Source organism: Prionailurus viverrinus, chromosome D2 (genome assembly GCF_022837055.1).
Source record: "Prionailurus viverrinus isolate Anna chromosome D2, UM_Priviv_1.0, whole genome shotgun sequence".
Classification (NCBI taxonomy): domain Eukaryota; kingdom Metazoa; phylum Chordata; class Mammalia; order Carnivora; family Felidae; genus Prionailurus; species Prionailurus viverrinus.
The window spans coordinates 82,201,813-82,214,458 of NC_062571.1; the positions used below are offsets into that span (position 1 = coordinate 82,201,813).

Below are 12,646 nucleotides of genomic sequence, written 5' to 3' on the forward strand. Positions count from 1 at the left end.
GGGACACCTGCCCAGCCTGCCACATCAGGTACCCACCCAGACCTGCTGCCAGCTTGCCTCTTTATTTCCACATGAAATAACTTTTGAAAGGCTCCATGGTCCCCTCTCTCTAGATACCTGGACCTGTTACATGCGGAAGGCATGAGAGCAATTCTGTAAACATGAGGGGGCTGTGTACCTGGATTATAATGCCCCAGGGCACCAGAGGGATCCCAGGGAAGGGATTTCAGTCCTGGGTGCCCAGTGTGCATGTCTGAGTGGAGAAGACTGGGAAGGCAAAAGGGCAGTATATGACGTCCAGTTTAGGTGCCCGGGGCCCCCGGAATCTTGGTTTTTGTCTGTTACCCATCATCCATTACAGAACTTACTTCGCTTTGGAGAATCGTGAAATGTTGCATTGGCAGCTGAGTCTTGGTTAAATAGTGAAAAACCCAATAGTGACAATAATCTTAATTACTGACCTCGGAAATTTCAAACTCATTTGTTCTCAGTCTCCATTTATTTTGTAATAGAGTATTTATCAAACGTACTTTCAAATTAAACACCCAGAAACACAAGCTCATTAAAGCATGAGCTGAGAACAAATTAGTATAAAATTAATTTCCAGTTCACCAATGAGGTTGGAGTACCACTGACAGAAGAGGCAGGGGTGGATCCTCGCTCTCAGAAACTGATCCCCAAACAATCCCGTCTCTCAGTCACTACCAGAGTTAAGAGCTTATTTCTTGGCGCTAAAACTGCTTTCGATTTACCTTGGGACAGCGATCAAGCCTGCTGTTCACTGCTGACTAATCTAAGAAGTAGTTACCTTCCTCGATTACCAGGCATAATTACTAGCACCCCAAGTTCCAGATTCTCTAGGACAATTATAATATCATGAAGTCTTAATTTTTTTCAGCAGGATTCATTACGTGCTCCGACAAATGGGGTATCGTTTTTATCACGCAGTCAGTCATGTGGATAGAATCACAGCTAAGAGAGACGTGCCCATCATACCACGTGCCACGTAATTGGCTGGGAATGTGATTACAAAGAGTAGGAGAGAGGTGCCCTCCTGCTCTCTGGGGGGTTTTGCCCTCGGTGGCCAAGGCTGGGGGGAGCTGGGCCTGCTCAGGTATCTCCAGGGGACTGTTTGCCCCCATATCCATATCCAAGGGCCATGTTGCCTCCCATCGACTGATGCTAAGAGACAGGAATCCCCCAGGTCTCGTGGACTCGCCAACACTTGGCCGGTTGGATGTGAGTGTGGCCACACCAGGGAGAGACCCAGCAGGCGTCCATCATGCCCAGGGAGGTCCTGGGTTCCTCCTGCAGCTACAGGATCCCAACACTTCCCCTTGCAAACATCCCCAAAGCAACCCCTTTCAACAGCCTCAAGAGTGTCAGCGACCGTCTCTTTTTATCACACTCTTGTCTGTAAAGGCGTCACCGAACAAGACATTGTCCCATTAGCACGTCGTCTCTGCCTGTTCTGCTGATCCAATGCATTCTCTTTCTACCGACAAAACATAACATAGAAAACAGTCCCAAACATGCATAACCACAAAATTACATCTTTTCCTTTACAAAACCTCTAACTATGTATTTTATATACTTATTACTTAACCTAATGCGTTTCCCCACTCCAGTAAAATAAATTTTCCTTCTGTTTAATCCTATCAATCAAACGTAATGGTGGGTAAGAGGAAGATCGAATAAGAACCCTTGAGCTCGAAAATAGTAGCCCTCAACTCTCTGCCATATGGGAAGTGAAATACAAATTCTGTTATCCAACTCTCAGTGGACCAGAAAGAAAGGAATTTTATCGGCTAAATTGCTAACAAAAATGGCCTGACCTTGTGATTAAAAAGGATTGTGAGCAGACAGTTAGGGAATATGCTGAGTGAAAATTATTTTCAATGCCTCTTTTCCCTGGGAATTTTATAGCATTCCCCCACCCCTACCCTGCACCATATGCAGTGGGCCAAACTATCTTGATTTAGTGTTTGAATCACACAATGTTCTAGTCGTAAGGGAGCTTCAGGCCGTCTAAGGCCAGTCTTCCTCTTTTAGGCAGCCCCTTTCCCGAGCAGATGTGGACACTGAGGCCCTGACTGGTTAAGTGACTGCCTCAGGCCACAGAGTCGGTCGGTGCCATGACAGGAACTGGAATATAGGCCTCTTAATTCCAGGCCAGACGGCTTCCCCCCCGTGTCCTGTTGCCATGAACATGTGCCCTCGTGAGTCTCTCTTTTGGAAAGGAAAACTACCACCTAAAGCCCAAATGTAGACTCACGGCCTTCTCAAGGTCAGCAGAGGCCACTGCAAAAGGCGTTCAGGGAATCCTAGGAAAGTGAAGTCATTTCCAAACCCGCAGACAGTCCTGCAGACGGAGGGGGTACGAGGGTGAGTGTGTGTGTGTGTGTGTGTGTGTCCAAGTGGAAGCACGTGCACACGTGTGTATGTGTGTGGGCATACGTGTGTGCGCACGTGTGTGTGTCTGCGTGAGTCGTTGGCTCGCATTTCCGCATGGCCGTGGTCTGGGCTTTGCTCTCTCGTGTGGAACATCAGGCCCCCACATACCACACGTTAGCTTGAGACTGAAACAAGGTGACAGTGCGTTCAAGCAAAGGAGAAAGTGATTTTGCAGCCCCGCGTGTTTCTCTGGCTGGGCTACGTTACGCTTAGCCTTGAGAGCGTGCGGGACGGGATCGCAGAGAAATAAGTCACCACACCCACACTCCCAGGGCTACTTCGGCTCTCAGCTCTAACAAGAACCATGTCTGGTTAAACGACTATAAAGGACGGACCTCAGGGGCCATTCACATTATTTTGCTGCGCTGGAATTCTGCATCAGAGAACAGCACATGCTTAAGAAATCATGTTCACGTTCCTCGGGACCTCCCAGCCAACTGGGCCTGGAAACAGCATGTCTGCAACAGAGAGAGCACGAGATGGCTCTTGAGTTGCAAGTCTGGGGATTTGAGACTTAAGAGGCTCAGTTTTTAATCTGCAAAATGGGAGTGACCCTTAACTGCCCAGGGTTTGGGGGGATCAAATACACATTACACAGGGAAGCAGTTTGAAATGGAAGGCACCGTGATAGATCTTGACTACGAAAATACGCATTTGAAACCCATTAGGCCATTAACTCGATTTTCCACTGTGCTAAGCCCGAGCTCTGCGTATTTTTGCTGAATGAACGTATGTGAGAACAACAGGCACAACGGACAGGAGGGGGCTGATTTTCCGCACGGGTTTCTAACTCTCAGCTCCAAATCCGCGTGCATGTTGTGTGGGACTTTACAGAACACATGAAAATGAGCAGAAGGGGCCTGGTGGGAGCCAGGGTGGGGAGATGGAGGGGCCGGTGGCCACTTTTCAGGGACACACGCACCTTAAGATCTGTGCTCAGCACAGCACAGCATGTCCCCCGCCCTTCCTGCCTGCAGCCCGCAGTTCACTTTCTCATCCCGCTATCACGATATAGAGGGACTTCCAAAGGGACATATGGTCCAGGGTGGTTACGAATTGTTGTGGATCCATCGAAACAGAGCAGTGGCTGCAGCTGGCTCGCTTTTCCAAAGGACTGTGTGCCAGGGTCAGTGTCTGTTAAGCGCTACAGCTGGGATTTGAACCTGGGCAGTCTGCCTCCCTGGCTTGTGGTCCTAACCTTGCATCTACCACCTCCAGACAGAAGGCCTGGCTCAGAGCCTTCCCCTTTGGACAGCTTTAGCAAAGGAAAGTCACCCAAACCTGGGATTCCTCTGGGAACTCATTCCAGATTCCACATGGATTTGGCTCTTCCGTTGTTTGGCTCCTGAAGTATCCTTGCCATGAGCCCATCGTGTCATCTGTGGTCAGACTCTGTGCTCCCTGAGGGCAGGGATTGTGTCCTCCTCCCTTCTATAAACTGCCACGAAGCACTGGACCTTCACTGATCTTGGTTCAGTCTGGGCTTTGAAGCGATGCACTTGGCCAACGCCCAGAGGGCTGTTTGGACCCGTCCTTCTCCCACATTCCAGGACTATGGGCCAGCAGGACATCCTCTGCTCTCCCCCAGAAGCCTTTGCTGGGTGTCTCCTTGCAAATGAATGCTAGTCCATTCCCTAATTCACTTGCTACAGCTTTACAGACTGATCCCATTGCAACAGACGTCAGAGCAGGAACGCATACAGAGACCCTCCAACGTTCCAAGTGAATCAGAGGCAGTTGTATCACAGAGGCTGGGAGCTCAGATGCTAGAGTCAGACCACGTGGGCTTGAATCCTTATTAGCCGTGGGCTTGGTCTAGTTACTGAACCCCTGTAGGTCTCAGATTCCTCATCTGGGTATAAAAATAGCCAAAATTGATTTATTGCGAGGATCAAACCACAAAACACATGAAAAGCACTTTATACCATGCCTTGTGTATTGCTGATGCTTCCTCAATGTTAGCTGGCATATCGGACACCCAACACACATTTGTTGTTGAGCAAGCATGTGAATGAATGAATGAATGAATGAATGAACTCACACATGCAGAAGAGGAAGGTATGTCACCATTGATGAATGTGAATACTGGTCTAAGAAGTTTGGCCTTGATTGAAGGAGGATTGGGGAAGCTATTGGCGATTTAGGGTCAAAGTAAGTGCAACAGGGAATGGCATACAGAGAAAGATATCCTAGAAGGACTGGCGAGGCAGGAAGAGGGGCCGGATTGAACCTAGGTGAGACTGGGAGTGAGGGGAAAATGTCGGGTGGCTCTGGTGTCTTCCGGCTGGGCAGAAGGCAGGACCTACATTGGAAGAGCAGGAATGTCCGTGGACAGGGAAAGGGTGGTATATGCAGTGGGGCAGGGTCACCATGGGATGTGGGCAGCACCTCCATCGGTGGGAGAACAGAGCAGCCCTCTGGGAGACAGGCAAGTCGGGAAGAGTGGATGGACGGGATGAGTATAGAGTTCAGTGAAAGCAGGGAAATTAAATCCATTTCAAAGCGTTTCTTGAGAGCCCGGTAACGAGCCTTGCTCACACCTGCTACTCTTACGGGATATGAATGACCTGGGACTTCCCTCCTACATCCAGAATCATCTCTTCATACATGTCTGCTGGCCTCTGTCATGGAATGAGGTTGACTCCTGACATGCTCAGTCCAAGCCAGAGATTCTACTCCTCTTTGAGAGGAAACATTTGCCATGGAAGTGGATGGGACGTCACCCAAATGATCCTTCTGACCAAAATATTGGATTCCACACCTATCTGATGCCCAGCCTCAGTTAACACTGACTGGTCTCCCGTTGGCATCTGCCAAGCAAATGTTTTCATACGTTTTTCCAATGAGAAACACATACAACAAATGGAATCTTTCTGGGTATGGCTCACGAGTATAAGGTCAGACATTTTCTCTTCTCCGTCTCCATGGTCCCGGCCCCAGCAGCCATCTCCTCTCCTCTGGGCTTTAGGCTTTTCCACAAGAACAGCTGCCTGATCTTCCTGGATCCCTGCTCCTGCTTTCTCTGAGGACCTCTTCATGTTGCGGCCAGTGGGTCTCTCAAAGCCTGCACTGGTCATGACACCCCAGGGTTGAGATCTCTTATGGCTTCCCAATGTTCCTCCGTGACAAACAAATATATCACCGTGGCCTCCAAGGCCTCCACAGTCTGGCCCCTGTCGCTTTCTAAACACTTCCCCGCCTGTAAGTAAAGCTCAGCATCACATTGGAATATCCTTCCCTCTCCGGTCCCCCCCTGGTTCGTTCCTCCTCAACCTTCAGATCTTAGTTCACACGCTCCTTCCTCTATGAAGACTTCCATGATCGCTTAAGACCAGATGGAGACCCTCAGCCTTCCCTTCAGCACACTTAGGGAAGATGTCGATTAGGTTTGATATGCTTAGAAAAATATCAGTCTCCTCCCTCCAGCCCCACGTGGGTCCCCTTGTCTATTCTGAACCCTTGCTGTACCCTCAGTGGTGGTCATAGTGCCTGGCCCAGCGGGGGTGCTCGGTTAGCACACGTGCAGCAGCTGGGTGCATTTCTACGGAACATTCAGGAGGCTTCTGGAGGGCTATTCTGGCCTTTCCCAGAGTCTTCTGGGACGCAAGGGCACAAATGTCGTGTGCACAGTCCCTCACAGCCCTTATGAAAAGTAACAATATAAAACATAATCTTCCCTCAGATGTGGTCAACAAAGGATAAAGCCACAAATATTTCATCCTGTCAGGGCAATAGAGAGATAAAAGACAAGCGATTAATTCCAAAATTAAAATCAGCCACTACTCTGCCTGTCAACCAGCTTACACTGATGGTTGAGAGATGAAATCTAAAAAAAAAAAAAAAAAAAAAAAAAAGACGGTACCATGGCTAAGAGTGGTTCTTATTTTATGTATAATCTTAAATTTAGGAAAATTCATTGTGTGCTGACTTTAGGGGATAAGAAGATGAGTCTGCACATTTCTTTTTTTGTTTTGCAGCCTGATTAAAACAACAACAACAACAAAAAAAACCCAAAGCTGTGTCTGTCTCCTCACCATGAAAGACAAGGCAAGGTCATGGACTCTCCTAAAGGGGTTTCTGCTGGAATGACCAGCTGTCTGGGGCTGTGGGTTCTCTTTAGTGGCTAAGGCTGTTCACTCCTTATCTCTACAGTGACGTGGCTGGAGGCTCAGGATGGGATCAAAGGAATGGGAGATAGGAGATGCTCGATTATAAGACAGGCCCCTCTTTTTCTTTTCAAAAAAAATTTTTTTAACATTTATTCATTTCTGAGAGACAGAGTACAAGTGGGGGTTGGGGCAGAGAGAGAGGGAGACACAGAATCCAAAGCAGGCTCTGGGCTCCGAGCTGTCAGCACAGAGCCCGACGAGGGGCTCGAACTCACAAACCACAAGATCATGACCTGAGCCGGAGTCGGACACCCAACCGACGGAGCCACCCAGAAGCCCCAAGTCCTTCTTTGTCTAACTGTAAAAGCAATACTTGCTTGTTGTTTCTGGAAGTCTGGGGTGGGGGTGGGGGGTTGCCAATTAACCTCCGGTTGTGAGATCCAAAGAATCAGATGAAGATCAAAATATACTTCCGGCTTCTTTACCTTCAGCAAAAGGGGTTTCTGGTATATTCTGTCAGAGGATACTGCTTAGGTCTCGGTAGAACTGAGGCATTGTGCGATTTCCAACCTTCATCCCTACCGCTCTGTCCTTGCTAGCCAAGCCTCGGGGCCCATCCTGAGGAGGGTCTGGGTTGCACAATACTGTTGCTGAGAACACTCCATGGAGGAGTGGGCAAGCCTCAGCCACCATGAGGGACTAAGGGAAGACAGCAAGACTAGTCTCATGGCCCTTCCAAGCACGGGCTCCCGTGCTCCCCAGTGAGCAGAGACCAGGGTTCTCAGGCCTGCTTGCTCCTACTGCCCTTTCCTTAAAAAGAGACTTCCAGGGGGGCTCAGTCAAGCGTCTGACTCTCGATTTCAGCTCAGGTCATGATCTCATGATTTGTGGGTCTCAGCGCCGTGTGAGGCTCTGTGCTGATAATGCAGAGCCTGCTTGGGATTCTCTCTCTGCTCCTCTCCCTAAGACCCTCTCCCTCCCACCCTTTCTCTTTCTCAAAATAATAATAAAAAAGGACACTTCCATGCAGAGGAGTGAGGGGTGGGTAGAGGGATGGGGCAGACATTTGCCCATCTATACAGTGACCTTGTAGACAAATGAGAAGAAAGAAAAATACAATCCCTCCCCCATATACACACAACAATCACGGAAAACCGAAAAATGCACTTTCCCCCTAGAGAGACGACTACTGTTAGCATTCTGATACACCACCATCCAGCTAGTCTCTACAATGCCTACATTCCAAGCCTTCTGCTCCCACCCTCCGAGTCCCTAACCAACCCGGCAGCTGTCAGGCCCTTGTTCTTGTTGTTGTTTTTAAATGTTTATTTATTTTTAAGAGACAGAAACAGATCACAAGTGGGGGAGGGACAGAGAGAGAAGGAGATACAGAATCCAAAGCAGGCTCCAGGCTCTGAGCTGTCAGCACAGAGCCCGATGCGGGGCTCGAACTCACAAAGCGCAAGATGATGACCTGAGCCAAGGTCGGACGCTTAACTGACTGAGCCACCCAGGTGTCCCTGTCAGGCCCTTGTTTACCTAGTCCTGTATCTCTCCTTCTCTCATAGCATATTTGCCTTCTCAAATGAGAAGAAAGGGCAAAAAACTGCCTAAGGATAGGAAAATTAGGAAGAGATTGAAACTAAAACCACAAAACTGGTAAAATGATGTTGGAAGCACATCTCACACACTCTGGGCGTGTCCATGTTAGCTGAGTACCGCTCGCCCTCATACACGACGGATGTGTGGAGAACTCAAGCCTATTGCCACGGTATTTCTAAGCTCTCTTCTTCCTGCTTCTATCTGGAACAGCAATTACACTGTGGGGATTGCCTCAGAGATAACTACAAAAGCATATTTTAAATGAGAGCATCCTAGGAGAAAAAAGAGAGAGAATAAAAGAGAAAGTCAAATGTGAAGTTATGGCACTAATTATTACTTATATCTGAGGTCAATCCTCAGGTCTTCTTCATTTTTGACCTCCAGCTTTCTCCTGGACTCCAGATTCATGAACACCTTTACTTGGCTGTCCCACAACCAACTCAACAGGGACAAACCCATCCTCATTGTCCCCTATGCCTTCCCAAGCCAACAAGTGCTCCTTAATGGTGCCAGAGAAAATACATGGTCCAGTGGAGAGCCCAAGCAGAAGGAACCAAGCCCTGGTGGCACCTCCCTTGTTCACTGTCACCGGATCTTGCCTCTTCAAGCTTTCTTGCCTTGACAGCTCCATCCCTCTGTCGGCAAAACCTTCATCAACCACCTTAGGCCCCTAACAGACTTTCTTGCCTTCAGCCTGCCAGTAATTCTGCCAATGTTTCTTCCATTCTGCCATCAGAGAGCCTTTCTAAAGCACAGAACCGAACAATGCCATTCCCCTGTATGAAAACTTCCCATAGCTTCCAATTTTCAGTAAGATAGAGTCAAACCTCTTTAGTACCAAAGGGTTTCACCCAACCTTTCTCTTCTATACTTGTTCTTAGAGAGTTAGATATCATTTCTTTAGTGAAATGGTCTCCAACGAGTTAAAACTAACCATGGCCTTGCCGAGGCTCCAGTGGTATTTTGTACATACCTCCTATGGTAGCAATTATATTAAGGCATAAGTATTTTCACATCTTGTAAACACCCTACCTTTTGAGTAGAATTTATATGCCGAAGAATATGTTTTATTCAACCTATATCCTCATACCCTAACAGTTTCTGCACACAGAAGGTGGTTATAAATGTTTGCTGAGTGAATGAATACATGAATGAATGAATTGTTTTTGGAAAGTCTAGTCTACGTAAGATGATGTGTGAAGCTCTGCGGGGTTAGAAAGGAGATACAAGAAACATTCCCCACCCACGAGAGCTCTTATAATCTACATAATAAATACCATGGACTATATCTGAAGAAATAATATCAAACATAATAATATTTTTCATCTAAAGATAATAATACATAAAACTGTATTATTAGATATACTGATATTGAACTATCTTTGCATTTCTCGGATAAGTACCATTTGGTCATAAAGTATTTTCAAAAATATGTGCTGGACATGATTTGTAAATATTTTACTTAGGATTTTTGCCACTATGTTCATAATTGAAGCTAGTCTATAATATTCATGTTGTGGATGTTCTCTTTCTGATTTTCGTAGTTACTCTCTTTTCCCTTAAATTTTTTTTTTTTTTAATTCTTAGTAACTATTTGTTCTTTATAGGTTTGGTAAAAGTTACCTGAGAAAATATTTGGGCTTGATGTTATTTTGGGGGGTGGGAAGATTTAAAAATCATTTTTCTCTTTTAGAGGGCCAGCGGGTAGGGGAGAAAGAAAAAGGGAGACGGGGAGAAAATCCCAAGCAGTCCCTATGTTCAGCGCGGAGCCCAATGTGGGGCTGGATCCCACAACCCTGGGATCAAGACCTGAGCTGAAATCAAGAGTCAGGTGCTCAACTGACTGAGCCGCCCAGGCACCCCCAGAATTTACATTTTTAAGAAATGGTTAGTATTGTCGATAACATTCTTGTGATTCTCAGAATCTCTGTACGGCAATAGTTACATCCATCCTTGTGTTAATACCGTTGCTTGGGAATTCTTCTTTCTTCTTGATTAGATTTGGGTTTTGTTCGTTTTATTAGTATTTTCAAAGAACCACCTTTTGGCTTAAATGACTCTCTCCATCCTTTCGGCCTTCCTTCTCATTAATTTCTGCTCATCTATTAAAATCTTCATTTCTGAGAGAGGCATATTTAAATCTCCCTCTCTGGTTGTGAATTTGTCAGTTTATTGTAATTGTTTTGATTATTGCTTCACATGTTTTGAGGCTATTTTACTGGTATATGTAGTTTCACAAGTATTTTACCATCCTTTCGAATTGCTCCTTTTATCGTTAAGCAATCAGTCCCTTTATCCATTATAATGTCTTTTTTTGGCCTTATGATCTAGGTTGCCTGATGTTAATACTACGACAGTAGCTTTCTTTGGGTTAATATCTGTCTACTATATATTTTCCATTCCTTTCAGGACCGTGTTGTATTTTGAGTGTGAATCTTGTAAAAATTATGTAGCTGGATTTCATTTTAGGTTCTAAGCAGATAATCTGTTTTTACTTTAACAAACAGATTCAGTCTATTTACATATAATTAGAGTAATATGTTGACTCATTTTTAGCTAATTATTTTGTGTTTTATATTTACTCTGCTTTCCAAATCCTTTTCCTTCTTTCCTGCCCTCCACTGAGCTGATATACTATTTTTGTGACCGTCTGTTGTTTGGAATCCTACATTCTGCTTTCCTATTCTTTTAGTGGCTATACTTAAATTAGCAAGATACATATTTATCAAAATCTCAAGTTGATCAGTGTCTCTATTATTCGCCAGTACAGTACAAATTCTTAAACTGTTTTAAATGTTTGCTCATCTTGTCTTAAAACATCCAAATTTAGTCATTGTTGTTGTAATTATTATCTTAAATAGCTTACTTAGATTTACTCACATGCAGTGGCTTTGTTTCCTATTGCCTCTAACGGCCTATCCGTGGCTCTTGTGTTCTATTTCTTTCTTACTGCAATATCCTTTGTCAGTTTTTCCTTGGTAGATACTCCTGGTGAGAATCTGAGAGCAGCACATTCTCTTTCTTTGTGTGCAAATGTATTTTCCTATGATTTTTGTAATTTTCCCGTGGCTCTCTGAATTCTAATTTTGTAGTTGCTAACGAGAAGTCTGTTGTCGGGGCAATTGTCATTTTGCACAAGTGTCTCTTTTCTCTCAGGTGGTGTTACGATTTCATCTTTAGGGGTCTGCCGTTTCACTGCAAGGCATCCTGGAGTGAGTCTGCTTTTTGTTCTTCCTACTTGGGGTGCATATCTTTCTCCAGTTCCAGAACATTCTCATCACACCGTTTAAACATTACTTCTTTCCCATTTTCTTTCTTTCTTTCTGTATTTTCACTCTGGAATTTCTATCAGGCCTATTCTGTTCTCTTTAAAATATTTACAATTTCCCCTGATTTTTGTATTGTCTTGCATTCCCTGAGGTGCTGATTCCCTTGTTCCCCTTGTCCACTGACGCTCACTCACCGTGGCTTTTCTCACTGTGTGTTTTGCAATTTTTATTTGGGGCTCATTGTTAATATTTTTATTATTCTTTGTTTTTGGCATGGATGTCTCATGTGATCGTGGCTGTAGGCATATCTCTATTTCTACTATTTTGGCTTGGCTTCAGCTTGGGCCCAGGGGATCCAGGATTACTGATTTGGGACCAGTTTGGATGTTAATGTATTGACCGAAATTGCATTTCTATGTAGGCGTCAGACATATAAACACCAGTCAACTCCACTGCAAACATACGCTTATAAGACTAGCTGGGCTCTCAATTCTCTTTTTCTTATGAACTATTTCTTCAATCCAGGATACCCTGAGACAGTTCTCTCTGTTGTCCCTTCTCCAGACTAGACATTCTTGTTCTTTCCCACAGAGGAAGCCGCTTCCTGGGGGCCCAGCTTTTGCAAAACCTCTCAGTTGTAGACACCCACTTCTCTTGTCCCCGGTCCCAAGCACCAGTCCCTCTCTCGGGACCTGAGTAGCCCTTTGAGGTCCCATGACCCCAACTCACCAGTTTACTGCTCTGAGCCTATACCCCTTCTTTGTCGTTGCTTCTTGGGGATTTCTTGGACTCTCCTCTAAACTTGAAGAGGTAGTAACACAAGTTCATACATGGTTATTTTATATCCAGGACTCCTATGTGCTTTCTGCAGGCTGGAAGGTCAGTGTCGGGTCATTCTACCAAATTTCTGGGGGTCTGAAGGCATCAGTTTGTAAGTGCCACATGCACACAAGTGATAAAGAGAGGGGGAAACCTGGCAGGTCGACAACGGCTGCTTGACGACACTTCAACTGCAAATGTAAAGCCTTCCTCTAAGCTAATTCTTGTTAAAACAAATATCCACAGCTTTTTGGAAAAAAAAAAAAACAAACTAGCTTTCCTAGTCCTCAGAGGGCAGCAACTCTTTTTAAATGCCCATGTTCACGTGGGCTGAGCACACAGAAAACACAGCAAACACTTGTTAAAGGAACAAATAAAATTAGCATCTTTTCC

At 45.5% G+C, this 12,646-nt stretch overlaps 1 protein-coding gene across 1 annotated transcript in view; it reads right to left on the reverse strand.

The window, feature by feature from the left end:
* ADAM12 (ADAM metallopeptidase domain 12) overlaps window positions 1-12,646 on the reverse strand; it is a 350,145-nt gene that overhangs the window by 123,477 nt on the left and 214,022 nt on the right. The gene's annotated exons all lie outside the window — the stretch shown is intronic.